General features: G+C 33.6%; 1 long non-coding RNA gene across 2 annotated transcripts; it reads left to right on the top strand.

The window, feature by feature from the left end:
* The first annotated feature begins 16,801 nt into the window (after nucleotides 1–16,801).
* LOC139896716 (uncharacterized) lies at nucleotides 16,802–18,082 on the top strand. 2 transcript variants are annotated; one of them, XR_011776329.1, is made up of 4 exons: nucleotides 16,802–16,882; nucleotides 17,346–17,454; nucleotides 17,750–17,914; nucleotides 18,021–18,082. It is a non-coding gene; the product is annotated as an uncharacterized lncRNA (long non-coding RNA). The 2 variants fall into 2 exon arrangements; XR_011776328.1 differs by having other exon boundaries at nucleotides 17,750–18,075.
* Nucleotides 18,083–19,076: the final 994 nt, after the last annotated feature.

Below are 19,076 nucleotides of genomic sequence, written 5' to 3'. Positions count from 1 at the left end.
TAAATATATATAATATTAATTTAAATCGTTATATATATTTAATGAAATAAAATATAAATATCGGTATATTTATTATACTGGTTAAGTAATGAGTTATCAAAAGTGATTCTAGATATTTATAAAAGTTATATACGTTTTAATAATAAAGTTCTTTTTAAACTGAAAACGTTTTTGTACGTTTGAAAATAGATTAATAGAATATTATGGAAACCAATTCTCCACTAGCTTTTGTCTAACTTTCGTAAATGACACTTTTTATTTTTATTTATAAATAGCTTTACAAATTATTCCGAATATCGTTAAGAGGAATAGATTTCTCAAATCATAGTGGACCTCTCAACAGAGACTTGTAATCATAATTCAATGTTTCTGATAATTCAATCATTTGATATATATATATATATTTTAATTTCGTCGATAATCATATTGAAACAAATACGTTCATATAAAGCATTATACTTTTAAATACTTTGTTGACATTTTCAATTTATAACATATACACATATACATACATATTCATATATGTTCATTTAATGGTTCGTGAATCATTGGAATTTGGTCGAGGTTTAAATGAATGTATAAACATAGTTTAAAATCCTTGAGATTTAACTTAACAAACATTGCTTATCGTGTCAGAATAATATAAAGATAAAGTTTAAATTTAGTCGGAAATTTCCGGGTCGTCACATTCACAAACGCGTCGATCTTCTCTTCCTCATCTTCGAATGCTCCCGGACACAATAGGCACAATTCTGTGAATCGTCTTTCGTACGTGGTAATATCAAATCCTTGGGTTCGTAACCCTCTAAGTTCTGTCTTGAGCTTATTGACCTCGGTTCTGGGACGGTATTTCTCGTTCATCAAGTGCTTGAATGCTGACCACGGTAGTGCGTACGCATCATCTTGTCCCACTTGCTCTAGATAGGTATTCCACCATGTTAACGCAGAACCTGTGAAGGTATGCGTAGCGTACTTCACTTTGTCCTCTTCAGTACACTTACTTATGGCAAACACCGATTCGACCTTCTCGGTCCAATGTTTCAATCTGATCGGTCCTTCGGTTCCATCAAATTCCAAAGGTTTGCAGGCAGTGAATTCTTTGTAGGTGCATCCTACACGATTTCTTGTACTGCTAGATCCAAGGTTATTGTTGGTATGTAGCGCAGCCTGTACTGCGGCTATGTTTGAAGCTAGAAAAGTACGGAATTCCTCTTCATTCATATTCACGGTGTGTCGAGTAGTTGGTGCCATTTCCTTCAAAATAGTCAAATGGAACAAGTTAATCATACAGAATATTAAGAGTAGTTAATAGTATTTCGTAGCATAATATGAACTCATTTATAAAAGCTTTTTCTTCATATTAGCGTGTTATAAGTTTAAATTCGGGTAGTACCTACCCGTTAAGTTCATACTTAGTAGCTAATATACAATTCAACTACTATAATTCTATATGAAAAACTGATTATAATAATATTTCGCGTTCAAACTTTTACATAATATTTTACAAACTTACAATACCGCTTATTTTACATATAGCATGAAATATAGCACACAATAAATTTGATACAAGATGGTTGTGAAGATAATTCTAGCTAGTACACAAGTCGTTCAGCAAAGGCAATAAAGACACGTAATTTATACGTCTAGAAACAAGTCATGCATTCTGGTTTTACTAGGATTACTTCCCATCCTTGGTCTTGTGGAACATAACCGTTATGGCCGTTGATAAGACATCGTGTTGTAACATCATCAAAGGGACGAGGGTTACATAATGTCCAACAGTCCCGTAACAATCTAAAAACCTCATTTCTTACCCCAATTACTGACTCCGTCACTTGTGGGAACGTTTTGTTTAATAGTTGTAGCCCGATGTTCTTGTTCTCACTTTGGTGAGAAGCGAACATTACTAATCCGTAAACATAACATGCTTCTTTATGTTGCATGTTAGCCGCTTTTTCTAAATCATGAAGTCCAATATTCGGATATATTGAGTCAAAATAATTTCTTAACCCATTGCGTAAAATAGCATTTGGGTTCCCCGCAATATATGCGTCAAAGTAAACACATCGTAACTTATGGGTTTCCCAATGTGATATCCCCCATCTTTCAAACGAAAGTCTCTTATAAACCAAGACATTCTTGGAACGTTCTTCGAATGTCTTACAAACTGATCTCGCCTTAAATAGTTGTGCCGAGGAATTCTGACCGACTCTAGACAAGATTTCATCAATCATGTCTCCGGGTAGGTCTCTTAAAATATTGGGTTGTCTATCCATTTTGTGTTTTTAAACTGTAAAATAGACAAGAGTTAGATTCATAAAAAATACTTATTAATACAAACAATTTTTACATATATCATAAAGCATAAGCACACTATATTACATATATTACACCACACGAATACAACTATCTTATTCCGACTCGCTCGTTTCTTCTTCTTCGGTTTTGGTTCGTTTTGCCAATTTTCTAGGGATATATGATGTTCCCCTAATACTAGCTGTCGTTTTCCACAACGGTTTAGAAAAACCTGGTGGTTTAGAGGTTCCCGGGTCATTGTTACAACTTAAGGACTTCGGGAGTTGACGATACATATAAAGTTCATCGGAGTTGGAATTAGATTTCTCTAGTTTTATGCCATTTCCCTTATTATTTTCTTTTGCTTTTTTAAATTCAGTTGGGGTAATTTCTATAACATCATCGGAATTCTCGTCGGAATCCGATTCATCGGAGAATTGATAATCCTCCCAATATTTTGCTTCCTTGGCGGAAACACCATTGACCATAATTAACCTTGGTCGGTTGGTTGAGGATTTTCTTTTACTTAACCGTTTTATTATTTCCCCCACCGGTTCTATTTCCTCCTCCGGTTCCTCCTCTTCCGGTTCTGATTTTTCTTCCGGTTCTGATTCTTCTTCCGGTTCCTCTTCGGGAACTTGTGAATCAGTCCAATATATTCGACTCTTCGTTATTATTAGGTGAGTCAATGGGATTTGTGCTAGAGGTAGACATCTATCACACAATATCAAACATGTTAAGAGATTAATATATCACATAATATATACATGTTAATAATATATAGTTTCCAACAAAAATGTTAAGCAATCATTTTTAAAGAAAACACGGTCGAAGTCCAGACTCACTAATGCATCCTAACAAACTCGATAAGACACACTAATGCAAATTTTCTGGTTCTCTAAGACCAACGCTCGGATACCAACTGAAATGTCCCGTTCTTATTGATTAAAAACGTTCCATATTAATTGATTTCGTTGCGAGGTTTTGACCTCTATATGAGACGTTTTTCAAAGACTGCATTCATTTTAAAACAAACCATAACCTTTATTTCATCAATAAAGGTTTAAAAAGCTTTACGTAGATTATCAAATAATGATAATCTAAAATATCCTGTTTACACACGACCATTACATAATGGTTTACAATACAAATATGTTACACAAAATAAGTTTCTTGAATGCAGTTTTTACACAATATCATACAAGCATGGACTCCAAATCTCGTCCTTATTTAAGTATATGCGACAGCGGAAGCTCTTAATAATCACCTGAGAATAAACATGCTTAAAACGTCAACAAAAATGTTGGTGAGTTATAGGTTTAACCTATATATATCAAATCATAATAATAGACCACAAGATTTCATATTTCAATACACATCCCATACATAGAGATAAAAATCATTCATATGGTGAACACCTGGTAACCGACATTAACAAGATGCATATATAAGAATATCCCCATCATTCCGGTACTTTGGATGGGGTTTGTTAGGCCCAATAGATCCATCTTTAGGATTCACGTCAATTAGGGTGTCTGTTCCCTAATTCTTAGATTACCAGACTTAATAAAAAGGGGCATATTCGATTTCGACAATTCAACCATAGAATGTAGTTTCACGTACTTGTGTCTATTTTGTAAATCATTTATAAAACCTGCATGTATTCTCATCCCAAAAATATTAGATTTTAAAAGTGGGACTATAACTCACTTTCACAGATTTTTACTTCGTCGGGAAGTAAGACTTGGCCACTGGTTGATTCACGAACCTATAACAATATATACATATATCTCAAAGTATGTTCAAAATATATTTACAACACTTTTAATATATTTTGATGTTTTAAGTTTATTAAGTCAGCTGTCCTCGTTAGTAACCTACAACTAGTTGTCCACAGTTAGATGTACAGAAATAAATCGATAAATATTATCTTGAATCAATCCATGACCCAGTGTATACGTATCTCAGTATTGATCACAACTCAAACTATATATATTTTGGAATCAACCTCAACCCTGTATAGCTAACTCCAACATTCACATATAGAGTGTCTATGGTTGTTCCGAAATATATATAGATGTGTCGACATGATAGGTCGAAACATTGTATACGTGTCTATGGTATCTCAAGATTACATAATATACAATACAAGTTGATTAAGTTATGGTTGGAATAGATTTGTTACCAATTTTCACGTAGCTAAAATGAGAAAAATTATCCAATCTTGTTTTACCCATAACTTCTTCATTTTAAATCCGTTTTGAGTGAATAAAATTGCTATGGTTTCATATTGAACTCTATTTTATGAATCTAAAAAGAAAAAGTATAGGTTTATAGTCAGAAAAATAAGTTACAAGTCGTTTTTGTAAAGGTAGTCATTTCAGTCGAAAGAACGACGTCTAGATGACCATTTTAGAAAACATACTTCCACTTTGAGTTTAACCATAATTTTTGGATATAGTTTCATGTTCATAATAACAATCATTTTCTCAGAATAACATCTTTTAAATCAAAGTTTATCATAGTTTTTAATTAACTAACCCAAAACAGCCCTCGGTGTTACTACGACGGCGTAAATCCGGTTTTACGGTGTTTTTCGTGTTTCCAGGTTTTAAATCATTAAGTTAGCATATCATATAGATATAGAACATGTGTTTAGTTGATTTTAAAAGTCAAGTTAGAAGGATTAACTTTTGTTTGCGAACAAGTTTAGAATTAACTAAACTATGTTCTAGTGATTACAAGTTTAAACCTTCGAATAAGATAGCTTTATATGTATGAATCGAATGATGTTATGAACATCATTACTACCTTAAGTTCCTTGGATAAACCTATTGGAAAAGAGAAAAATGGATCTAGCTTCAACGGATCCTTGGATGGCTTGAAGTTCTTGAAGCAGAATCATGACACGAAAATAAGTTCAAGTAAGATCATCACTTGAAATAAGATTGTTATAGTTATAGAAATTGAGCCAAAGTTTGAATATGATTATTACCTTGTATTAGAATGATAACCTACTGTAAGAAACAAAGATTTCTTGAGGTTGGATGATCACCTTACAAGATTGGAAGTGAGCTAGCAAACTTGAAAGTATTCTTGATTTTATGTAACTAGAACTTGTAGAATATATGAAGAACACTTAGAACTTGAAGATAGAACTTGAGAGAGATCAATTAGATGAAGAAAATTGAAGAATGAAAGTGTTTGTAGGTGTTTTTGGTCGTTGGTGTATGGATTAGATATAAAGGATACGTAATTTTGTTTTCATGTAAATAAGTCATGAATGATTACTCATATTTTTGTAATTTTATGAGATATTTCATGCTAGTTGCCAAATGATGGTTCCCACATATGTTAGGTGACTCACATGGGCTGCTAAGAGCTGATCATTGGAGTGTATATACCAATAGTACATACATCTAAAAGCTGTGTATTGTACGAGTACGAATACGGGTGCATACGAGTAGAATTGTTGATGAAACTGAACGAGGATGTAATTGTAAGAATTTTTGTTAAGTAGAAGTATTTTGATAAGTGTATTAAAGTCTTTCAAAATTGTATAAATACATATTAAAACACTACATGTATATACATTTTAACTGAGTCGTTAAGTCATCGTTAGTCGTTACATGTAAGTGTTGTTTTGAAACCTTTAGGTTAACGATCTTGTTAAATGTTGTTAACCCAATGTTTATAATATCAAATGAGATTTTAAATTATTATATTATCGTGATATTATCATGTATGAATATCTCTTAATATGATATATATACATTAAATGTCTTTACAACGATAATCGTTACATATATGTCTCGTTTAAAAATCATTAAGTTGGTAGTCTTGTTTTTACATATGTAGTTCATTGTTAATATACTTAATGATATGTTTACTTATCATAGTATCATGTTAACTATATATATATATCCATATATATGTCATCATATAGGTTTTACAAGTTTTAACGTTCGTGAATCACTAGTCAACTTGGGTGGTCAATTGTTTATATGAAACATATTTCAATTAATCAAGTCTTAACAAGTGTGATTGCTTAACATGTTGGAAACATTTAATCATGTAAATATCAATCTCAATTAATATATATAAACATGGAAAAGTTCGGGTCACTACAACTTTCAACATGACTTTGTCGCCCACTTGAAATTCTAGCGGTTTTCTTCTTACATTAGCATAACTCTTTTGGCGACTCATGGCCGTTTTCAATCGCTGTTGTATTTGAATGATCTTTTTGGTGGTTTCATGAATAATTTCTGGTCCAGTAAGTTGTCTTTCTCCTACTTCGCTCCAACAGATAGGAGATCTGCACTTTCTACCGTAAAGTGCTTCAAATGGCGCTGCGTTGATGCTCGTATGATAACTGTTATTGTATGAAAATTCTGCCAACGGTAAGTGTCAATCCCAACTGGTTCCAAAGTCAATCACGCATGCCCGTAACATTTCTTCCAATGTTTGTATTGTTCTTTCACTTTGACCATCTGTCTGTGGGTGATAAGCGGTGCTCATATCTAATCGAGTTCCCAATGCTTTTTGTAATGACTGCCAGAAACGTGATGAGAATCGGGTGTCGTGATCAGATATGATAGAGATGGGTACACCATGCCTGGAAACTACTTCCTTCAAATATAGGCGTGCTAATTTCTCCATACTGTCTGTCTCCTTTATTGGTAGAAAGTGAGCTGATTTAGTTAGACGATCAACTATCACCCGAATAGTATCATGACTACTTGCAGTCCTTGGCAATTTCGTAATGAAATCCATGGTTATTCTTTCCCATTTCCAATGCGGAATTTCTGGTTGTTGCAGTAATCCTGACGGCTTTTGGTGCTCAGCTTTGACCTTTACACACGTTAAACATTTGCTTACATAAGTAGCAATTTCTGTTTTCATATTAGGCCACCAATAAAACTTCTTGAGATCGTGGTACATTTTTCCGTTTCCTGGGTGAATTGAGTACCTCGTTTTGTGTGCTTCATCCAGTACTAGTTGCCTTAGGTTACCATGTTTTGGTACCCATATCCTACCAGCAAAATACAGGGTTCCATCGGCTTTTTCTTCAAGTTATTTTTTAACCCTTTGCTTATTTCGCCTTTTTCGTTTTCTTCTTTTAAAGCTTCTAATTGTGCTGCTTGAATTTGCTTTGTGAGATCAGTACGAATTGTAATATTCAGTGCTCGGACCCTAAGAGGTTTTACTCTTTCTTTTCGACTTAGGGCATCAGCTACAACATTAGCCTTTCCGGGGTGGTAACGGATTTCACAATCGTAATCGTTTAACAACTCTACCCAGCGACGTTGACTCATATTGAGTTGTTTTTGATCAAAAATATGCTGAAGACTCTTATGGTCGGTGTACACTGTACACTTGGTGCCATATAGATAGTGTCTCCATATTTTGAGTGCAAAAACTACTGCTCCAAGTTCTAAATCGTGCGTCGTATAGTTCTTTTCATGAATTTTTAGTTCTCGTGAGGCATATGCGATAACTTTTGTGCGTTGCATTAACACACATCCTAAACCTTGGCGCGAAGTGTCACAATAGATCACGAAATCATCATTTCCTTTCGGTAATGACAAAATGGGTGCAGACGTTAACTTCTTCTTTAATAACTGGAATGAGGATTCCTGTTCCGTGGACCAATCATACTTCTTTCCCTTTTGAGTCAATGCAGTTAAGGGTTTGGCGATTCTAGAGAAATCTTGAATGAATCTTCGGTAGTAACCAGCAAGACCTAAGAATTGGCGAATTTGTGTTGGAGTCTTCGGGGTTTCCCATTTACTAATGGCTTCGATCTTGGCGGGGTCAACTTTAATTCCATGTTTACTGACAACATGGCCCAAAAATTGTACTTCTTGTAACAAGAAATCACACTTCGAAAATTCTGCGTACAATTCTTCTTTCTTGAGTATCTCCAGTACCAGTCTTAAGTGTTGCTCATGTTCTTCCTTGTTCTTCGAGTAAATCAATATGTCGTCGATAAAAACAATGACAAATTTGTCTAAATACGGTCTACAGATGCGATTCATTAGATCCATGAATACTGCTGGAGCATTAGTTAATCCAAAAGGCATGACTAGAAACTCATAGTGACCGTAACGGGTTCTGAACGCGGTTTTAGGAACATCTTCTTCCTTCACTCTCAGCTGATGATATCCGGAGCGTAGATCAATCTTAGAATAAACACTTGATCCTTGCAATTGATCAAACAAATCATCAATCCTCGGTAATGGGTACCGATTCTTGATCGTTAATTTGTTTAATTCTCGATAATCTATGCACATTCTCATAGATCCATCCTTCTTCTTGACGAACAGAATAGGAGCACCCCAAGGTGAAAAACTAGGACGAATAAATCCACGGTCCGATAATTCTTGCAACTGGTCTTGTAATTCTTGCATTTCTGAAGGTGCAAGTCTATATGGAGATCGGGCTACAGGTGCAGCTCCTGGTATGAGATCAATCTGGAATTCTACACATCTGTGTGGAGGTAGCCCCGGTAATTCTTCTGGAAATACTCTGGGATATTCTCTTACAACCGGCATGTCATTAATGCTTCTTTCTTCAGTATCGATCTTCTTTATGTGTGCCAGAATAGCATAACAACCTTTTCTTATAAGTTTATGGGCCTTCATACAGCTGATAAAGTTCAGCTTTGAGTTACTCTTCTCCCCATAAATCATTAATGACGTTTCATCCTTACGAGGGATGCGGATTGCTTTCTCAGCGCAAACAACTTCCGCTCTTGTTTTGGACATCCAGTCCATGCCAACGATTACGTCAAAACTTCCTAATTCTACGGGTATCAAATCAATTTTGAAGGTTTCACCAGCGAGATTCATTTCGCAACCATGGCAAATTTTATCGGCTTTTATCAGTTTACCATTAGCTAATTCTATAGTATATTTATCGTCTAGAGGTAATGATGCACATTTTAGTTTAGAACTAAAGTCTTTACACATATAACTTCTATCAGCACCCGTATCAAACATAATAGAAGCTAGTTGATTATTAACGGTAAACGTACCCGTGACAAGATTAGGATCCTCACGTGCTTCACTGGTACTAACATTAAATGCCCTCCCACGTGCGGGTTCTTTGTTCTTCTCCTTATCAGGGCATTGATTTATAAAGTGACCAGACTTCCCGCATCCAAAACATTTCTTGACATCGGTCAGTTTTGTCTTTACTTCAGAAACGGTGGCATAACAATCTTTCGCCACATGTCCTTTCTTGTTGCACTTATCACAGACCACTTGGCAATAACCTGCATGATGTGTGTAACATCTTTTGCAGAACGGATGGGGTCCCTTATAGTTTGGACTTGCAGTTGCCCCATCTTGTTTACCTTTAAAAGTTTCTTGTTTCTTCAGGTGAGTACTTTTGCCCTTATAGTCTTCCCATTTCCTCTTTCCTTCAGTTGTCTTGACTTCGGTAATTGGTGCCTTAATCGAACTCTCTGTGATCTGGTCCATGAGTTGGTGTGCCATTGTCATGGCTTCCTGCATCGTATTCGGTTTGGACGATGTAACATTTCCTTTGATATTGATCGATAAACCGTCAATATACATTTCTATCTTTCGTTTCTCATTTGGCACCAATTCGGGACACAACAAGGCTAGTTCCATGAAACGCTTTTCATAGTTATTGAGATTCGCGCCGATAACCTTCAGATTACGTAACTCATATTCAATTTTTCTGATCTCGTTTCGAGGACAGTACTCCTCGATTAGCATCTTTTTCAGTTCTTCCCAAGAGATATCTTATGCCGTATCTATTCCTTCTGCTTTAGCATAATTGTTCCACCAAGTAAGTGCACCATCTTGCAACGTGCACGAAGCATACTTTGACTTGTCTCCGTTTGCACAATTACTGATTTTGAAAACGGACTCCATCTTTTCAAACCATCGGGTTAGACCGACTGGTCCCTCAGTTCCACTAAACGTCTGTGGTTTGCATCCTTGAAAAGTTTTGTATGAGCATCCGTTTCGTGAATTTGTGTTTACGGCTGCTGCTTTGGCTGCTGCTTCGGATGTTGCTTTTGCTGCCTCGGTTGCAGCAATTCTTTCATTCACACGTTTCTCGACTAGTTGCTCAAACTCAGCATCCGACATTTGAGACATGTTTCTTCAATAAACACAACAGATATAATTTAATCATATAGAATATTATAGGTAAAATGAGTTGTCAATAGTTAATCGTAGCATATTAATAATATGAACCAATTATTATAAAAGCCTTTTCTTCTTATTAGCATTTTATAATTATTTCTAGGGTATTACCTACCCGTTAAGTTCATACATAATAGCTAGTACAAGGAATTAACTACTAAAATCCTAATAATATTCCACTATGAAAAATTATAGCGAGTTACTACATTATTATGTAATAATAATAATAAGAAGTAGTAATAATACAAATAATCATTCCATGCATTTATTATTAATAAACCAAAATAATACAATACCATACAATACTGATATTTTACATATGCTTATTTTACATAACAAGATAGAGTAGCACACATAAGCAATAAAATAGCGCATGGAAGATTTATGGTTGCGAGGTCGTTTATTCAGAACTATCAGAAACTTCTTCCCATTTGGTTCTCTCTGCCAATTGTTTGTGTGCACATGGTCCGACAGACATTCTGGCAGTGTATTTTATTTTTGGTTGGGGTTTTGAGGTACCCGTTGCCTCAGTAGGTTTAATACAATAAGGGTGGTTACGGATCGAATGGTCATGTTCCTTTTTAATAATTAAGGACTTTTTATTATTGTGGTTGTTTTTATTATCTATAGCAAGTTGGAATTTCTCCTTAGTGATCTCTTTTATTTCATTAGCGAAATCCTCCTCCTTACTGATCTCGTCTGATGATGAACTGTCTGAGTCATGTGTAGGAGAATATGATGACGAACTGCGAGAATATGTACCGGTGGTCATGAACCGAAATCTGCCAGGCGTAATCGGCACAACCCGCCCGTCGGCGGTATATCTGGACCAATGTCCATATTTGTTTAGAAATGGACGATCCTCGTTTACTCCAGGGATCATGGGTCCATGCCAACGATACTGTGGCTCCGGAAAACTAAAGCTGGGTGGAGCTGTAACCTCCTCTGGGTTTACCGGGAGTTGAGATTCCCCGGCTAACACAATTTCTTCTTTAATAGGTATTGGAACGCCCTTTTCAGTTGTGGATAGAATAGATTCAGTGTCCGATTCCGAGTCGTACAAAATGATAGGATTAGAGGAAGTCATCTATCACATAATTGAAACAACAATTACGTTAGCATATAAATATATCACATATAATGTTTTTGACCAAATAATAAGCAAAAATCAGTAAAAACATATATGGTCATAGTCCAGACTCACTAATGCATCCTAAAAATTACCAGTTAAACACACTAATGTAATTTCTGGTTCCCTATGACCTCAAGCTCGGATACCAACTGTAACGACCCGTCAAAATCGCTATTGACGCAGCACGTTAATCATTGATTCCACAGTGAGGTTTTGACCTCTATATGATACGTTTTGATAAAATATTGCATTCATTAAAATAAGTGACTTTCTAAACATAGAAAGTTATAAACATGTGGGCGAGTGCTTAGGTATAAGCAAAACCCCAAAATACATAAGTCTTTAATTTACAGGTTGACTTCACAGTCCAATTATTTATTACACAACGCAGTTTTATTTTGAATGCAATAAACTTTGTACAAAGCATGAGAGACTCCATGCAGGCAACAAGCACATCACAGCGGAAGCATTCTAAGGACCTGAGAATAAAACATGCTAAAAAGTCAACACGAATGTTGGTGAGTTATAGGTTTAATTGCTCGAGTCATAAACATATATAAAGATAGACCACAAGATTTCTTCAAAAGTTTATCAATAGATTCTACGTAACAGAGCACCCTGGTAACTAAACTTAACGCTATAGTGATAATTACCCCATTCGTTTTAATACACGCAAACCAATGTGTCTTAAACTCAAATAACATACGTCCATTAAAAGGCTAGCGCTCTAGCTCGGACGGGGATGTCAAGCCCTATGGATCCATATACAATTATTCGCGCCCACCAGTCCATATCCTATGTACTGGCAGCTACTAGTTACCAAAGCTAAGGAATTTTCGGTTTAACTCAGTGTAGAATTTTATATGTACTTGTGTCTTATTGCGTTTAAAATAAATTGCATGTATTCTCAGCCCAAAAATATTTAAAGTATTTAAAAAGGGAGACTATAACTCACGGTTCAATATTGAGACTCAATATTGTAGGCAAATTGCGTAGACGTAATGATGGTAGACGACTGTATAGTTGGCCTTGGATTCAAGAACAATACCCCGAACAATACTCAATATTTCCTTAGCTTAAAGCGGTTTGAAACCCGAATTAAAACACCCTCATATATATCTTATTATTATTAAACTTAAATTTAAAATTATAATTATAATATAAATATAAATATTGATTGTAAAAAAAATAAAGTGTATATATATCGTCAAACAAACTGGCCTTTTATAGGCACATTTCCTGATTTTTATCCCCATGCGATCGCATGGGTTTTCAGTGTTTTTGCCATGCGATCGCATGGCCGCTGAACCCCTTTTGTTTGCTAGTTTGTCGACATCAAATAATGTTTACTGTAGCCCATGCGATCGCATGGGTTTTCAGTGTTTTTGCCATGCGATCGCATGGCCGCCTTATCCGTTTTTGTTTGCTAGTTCGCCGAACTCATATAGTGTTTACTGTAGCAAATAGTGTTTACTGTAGCAAATAGTATTTTACTGTAGCAAATAGTGTTTTACTGTAGCAAATCACTGTAGCAAAATCGTTTTCACTGTAGCACTGTAGCAAAATACGGTTTCACTGTAGCAAATAGTGTTTTACTGTAGAAAAGTCGTTTTTACTTGTACATATATATATACATACATATAATTATTCATGAATCGTCGAGAGTAGTCAAAGGTAATTGTATATATGAAACAGTTCTAAAATTTTGAGACTCAATCTAACAGACTTTGTTTAACGTGTTAAAATAATAAATCGTATAGAGAATTGGTTTAAATAAGTCAAAAATTTTTGGGTCATCACTCGTTGCGAGGTTTTGACCTCTATATGAGACGTTTTTCAAAGACTGCATTCATTTTTAAAACAAACCATAACCTTTATTTCATAAATAAAGGTTTAAAAAGCTTTACGTAGATTATCAAATAATGATAATCTAAAATATCCTGTTTACACACGACCATTACATAATAGTTTACAATACAAATATGTTACATCGAAATCAGTTTCTTGAATGCAGTTTTTACACAATATCATACAAACATGGACTCCAAATCTTGTCCTTATTTTAGTATGCAACAACGGAAGCTCTTAGTATTCACCTGAGAATAAACATGCTTTAAACGTCAACAAAAATGTTGGTGAGTTATAGGTTTAACCTATATATATCAAATCGTAACAATAGACCACAAGATTTCATATTTCAATACACATCCCATACATAGAGATAAAAATCATTCATATGGTGAACACCTGGTAACCGACATTAACAAGATGCATATTTAAGAATATCCCCATCATTTCGGGACACCCTTCGGATATGATATAAATTTCGATGTACTAAAGCATCCGGTACTTTGGATGGGGTTTGTTAGGCCCAATAGATCTATCTTTAGAATTCGCGTCAATTAGGATGTCTGTTCCCTAATTCTTAGATTACCAGACTTAATAAAAAGGGGCATATTCGATTTCAATAATTCAACCATAGAATGTAGTTTCACGTACTTGTGTCTATTTTGTAAATCATTTATAAAACCTGCATGTATTCTCATCCCAAAAATATTAGATTTTAAAAGTGGGACTATAACTCACTTTCACAGATTTTTACTTCGTCGGGAAGTAAGACTTGGCCACTGGTTGATTCACGAACCTATAACAATATATACATATATATCAAAGTATGTTCAAAATATATTTACAACACTTTTAATATATTTTGATGTTTTAAGTTTATTAAGTCAGTTGTCCTCGTTAGTAACCTACAACTAGTTGTCCACAGTTAGATGTACAGAAATAAATCGATAAATATTATCTTGAATCAATCCACGACCCAGTGTATACGTATCTCAGTATTGATCACAACTCAAACTATATATATTTTGGAATCAACCTCAACCCTGTATAGCTAACTCCAACATTCACATATAGAGTGTCTATGGTTGTTCCGAAATATATATAGATGTGTCGACATGATAGGTCGAAACATTGTATACGTGTCTATGGTATCTCAAGATTACATAATATACAATACAAGTTGATTAAGTTATGGTTGGAATAGATTTGTTACCAATTTTCACGTAGCTAAAATGAGAAAAATTATCCAATCTTGTTTTACCCATAACTTCTTCATTTTAAATCCGTTTTGAGTGAATCAAATTGATATGGTTTCATATTGAACTCTATTTTATGAATCTAAACATAAAAAGTATAGGTTTATAGTCAGAAAAATAAGTGACAAGTCGTTTTTGTAAACGTAGTCATTTCAGTCGAAAGAACGACGTCTAGATGATAATTTTAGAAAACATACTTCCACTTTGAGTTTAACCATAATTTTTGGATATAGTTTCATGTTCATAATAAAAATCATTTTTACAGAATAACAACTTTTAAATCAAAGTTTATCATAGTTTTTAATTAACTAACCCAAAACAGCCCGCGGTGTTACTATGACGGCGTAAATCCGGTTTTACGATGTTTTTCGTATTTCCAAGTTTTAAATCATTAAGTTAGCATATCATATAGATATAGAACATGTGTTTAGTTGATTTTAAAAGTCAAGTTAGAAGGATTAACTTTTATTTGCGAACAAGTTTCGAATTAACTAAACTATGTTCTAGTGATTACAAGTTTAAACCTTCGAATAAGATAGCTTTATATGTATGAATCGAATGATATTATGAACATCATTACTACCTCAAGTTCCTTGGATAAACCTACTGGAAATGAGAAAAATAGATCTAGCTTCAAAGGATCCTTGGATGGCTTGAAAGTTCTTGAAGCAGAATCATGACACGAAAACAATTTCAAGTAAGATTTCCACTCAAAATAAGATTGTTATAGTTATAGAAATTGAATTAAAGTTTGAATATGATTAATACCTTGTATTAGAAAGATAACCTACTGTAAGTAACAAAGGTTTCTTGATCTTGGATGATTACTTGGAATGGATTTAGAAAACTTGGAAGTAAACTTGCAATCTTGGAAGTATTCTTGATTTTATGAAACTAGAACTTTTGGAATTTATGAAGAACACTTAGAACTTGAAGATAGAACTTGAGAGAGATCAATTAGATGAAGAAAATTGAAGAATGAAAGTGTTTGTAGGTGTTTTTGGTCGTTGGTGTATGGATTAGATATAAAGGATATGTAATTTTGTTTTCATGTAAATAAGTCATGAATGATTACTAATATTTTTGTAATTTTATGAGATATTTTATGCTAGTTGCCAAATGATGGTTCCCACATGTGTTAGGTGACTCACATGGGCTGCTAAGAGCTGATCATTGGAGTGTATATACCAATAGTACATACATCTAAAAGCTGTGTATTGTACGAGTACGAATACGGGTGCATACGAGTAGAATTGTTGATGAAACTGAACGAGGATGTAATTGTAAGCATTTTTGTTAAGTAGAAGTATTTTGATAAGTGTCTTGAAGTCTTTCAAAAGTGTATGAATACATATTAAAACACTACATGTATATACATTTTAACTGAGTCGTTAAGTCATCGTTAGTCGTTACATGTAAATGTTGTTTTGAAACCTTTAGGTTAACGATCTTGTTGAATGTTGTTAACCAATTGTTTATTATAACAAATGAGATGTTAAATTGTTATATTATCATGATATTATGATATATAATATATCTTAGTATGATATATATACAGTTAAATGTCGTTACAACGATAATCGTTACATATATGTCTCGTTTCGAAATCATTAAGTTAGTAGTCTTATTTTTACATATGTATTTCATTGTTAATACACTTAATAATATATTTACTTATCATTTAACATAATTAACCAAGTGTATCAATATCTTAATATGATTCATATGTACCTAGTAAGACGTTGTTATAACGATAATCGTTATATATATCGTTTTCGAGTTTCTTAAATTAATAGTCTCATTTTTATGTATATAACTCATTGTTAAAATACCTAATGAGATACATACTTATAATAAAATCATGTTAACTATATATATAACCATATATATGTCATCGTATAGTTTTTACAAGTTTTAACGTTCGTGAATCACCGGTCAACTTGGGTGGTCAATTGTCTATATGAAACCTATTTCAATTAATCAAGTCTTAACAAGTTTGATTGCTTAACATGTTGGAAACACTTAATCATGTAAATAACAATTTTATTTAATATATATATAAACATGGAAAAGTTCGGGTCACTACAGTGGGCTTGCTAATCTGGCTTCCATTATTGGTGGTTGCTTTGGTGGTGGTACTACTGTAGCTGCCGGTAGATTTGCTAGAGGTAATATTAATATCTTATGGATATGTTACATGTAGATTTTTAATCCATTTACTTACAAATGTGTCAACATGATTTTTTGCATCTCAAACTAGACAAATTAAGATGTTGGCTTAAAGTTAAGTTGGTCAAACCATCCAACGGGTCAAACTAGACTTCATACTAACTGTTATGAGTTAATTATTACTTACTTTAACCCATTTTAGTTGACATAAGTTGACTATTAATAATTATTTTTTTTAAAAAAGAGGTTAACTTAGCAAAATGATAGCTATTAATGATTCTAACTATTAGGACACTTTACCTTTAACAAACAATCAAATTACAGTGAATGCAAGCATGTCTTATTTATCAATTTAAGCAAATTTAGTGACTTCAATAACTGTTATGGGTCATAATTTTAATCCATCTTAATATATAACAAAGGTCAACTATTACTTTCTTTGACCACTTTTTATTGACATAGGTTTAGTAGGTTGAAAATATCTGCATTCTCAGAAAGCAGTTTGACAAGCAGCTTGACAAGCAGCTTGACAGATAAATTAGTTCAAAACAATCAACTTCTTCTAATACAGGTATATTAAGCGTGTATACTTCTCATTTGAATAGTTTATTTTAAAAAAAAAAATTAGTTGATTTCGTATTTTGGTACCTTTGTTGTTAACCGTTTGTGATGATGTGCATTGTGACAGTATGTTTTGAATAAGTGTTTCTGGATTGTACATTTGTACCTCATTTAATAGCATGTTAATGGCATTGAGCTCTTATGTAACTACCGTTTTGTAAATATATTCTGTGGTTGGATTTTTTTCTTATGGTTGCCGCATATGAATAGGAGAATGGTTTTATCTTAATTGAGTTTTTCTACAGGTTTTTACTTTACCTATGGGCTATTCGTCAGCTGCTTTTCATTTACAAAGAGAAGTTCTTTGGGATCTGGGATTGGTATTAAAGGGTTGTCCGAGAAAGAATTATCTGAGTGTATTTCGAGCCAAGGAATTCCTTAAATATAGGGTATTAAATGGAATATTCGAGGTGCCACATCATACAATTATGAATTCCTTACCTGTACATTTAGTATGTAAATTGTTGTTCTTTTTGTGTTATAAGTTGATATATTTAATTGTTTCATGAAATTTAGGGCAAATGTCTCGTGCATTGTGGAATTTTTTGGAACTCGGTATTATTAAGGTGAATGAAGGTTTGCTTTTATGTATGAAATCACTGTTATACTGTAGCAATTACTGTAGCAATGTTACTGTAGCATTTTTTTTTTTTTTGGAACCACCTAATTTATGACTGCTTTGTTTTTAATAATAACAATCTGAAATTTTTATAATAAAATCCTTAAATTAGTTGTAACCACATAATTATACTAATTGGATAGTAATATTTTTTAAAGTGACTGATGCTATTTTGATAAAAAAAAAAAAAGAATAGAATAAGTTGGGTCCAGTTCAAATTAAAATAAAAATATAAACTAATACATAGTTGGAGTTTTAGACGGAAAAAAAGGGTGGCGGGGTCGGAAGAGTGCGACGATTCAGAATTGTAAGGTTGGTGATAAGCGACGGTTGGGTATGCAATTTAAAATAATGGTAAAAAATTTATGCAAAATTCGTAAACAAAAATTTTTTTGCACACCGCCGCGAAGCGCAGTCACTTTACTAGTTATATACTACGGAGTATTATATACTACAATTGTATTTAAAGTAGTGTGTTGTAGAACATGTACTTGCAAACTAGATTATATAAACCATATAGTGATGACTTTGTTTCAATTTATTAACTTGTAACTTAAACGTGGCTCCTACACTACATGCTACGTTTAAGCACGCTATATATAACATATTATTTGTTTATAATCAAAGTTATCATAAGCAAATATCGATATCAAATTCAAATAAAGAAAGTCAGTATTAAATTACAGTTAATTTAGTTAGGTTTATAAACTTAAATAAATATAGTAAGTTTAAACGTATTACTAAGCCTGCTTTTAGCATTCTGCATAAGATATATAAGTACTGTTATGTTCTTATATGATAAGTTCAATAAAATATGTAAATTGTAATTTATGGAAATGCAAATGATGCGGGCACACAATTAGCTCCAGCTCTTAGCACTAGTTTCATTGGCCCAGGAAAGTCAATTTACCTCTGGCCCGAATGTAATGGGCTGGTGACAAGCCCATCTTTCC

This window comes from Rutidosis leptorrhynchoides, chromosome 3 (genome assembly GCF_046630445.1).
Source record: "Rutidosis leptorrhynchoides isolate AG116_Rl617_1_P2 chromosome 3, CSIRO_AGI_Rlap_v1, whole genome shotgun sequence".
Classification (NCBI taxonomy): domain Eukaryota; kingdom Viridiplantae; phylum Streptophyta; class Magnoliopsida; order Asterales; family Asteraceae; genus Rutidosis; species Rutidosis leptorrhynchoides.
Note: the sequence above shows the minus strand (reverse complement) of the source record. Positions and strands in the feature narration are given on the sequence as shown.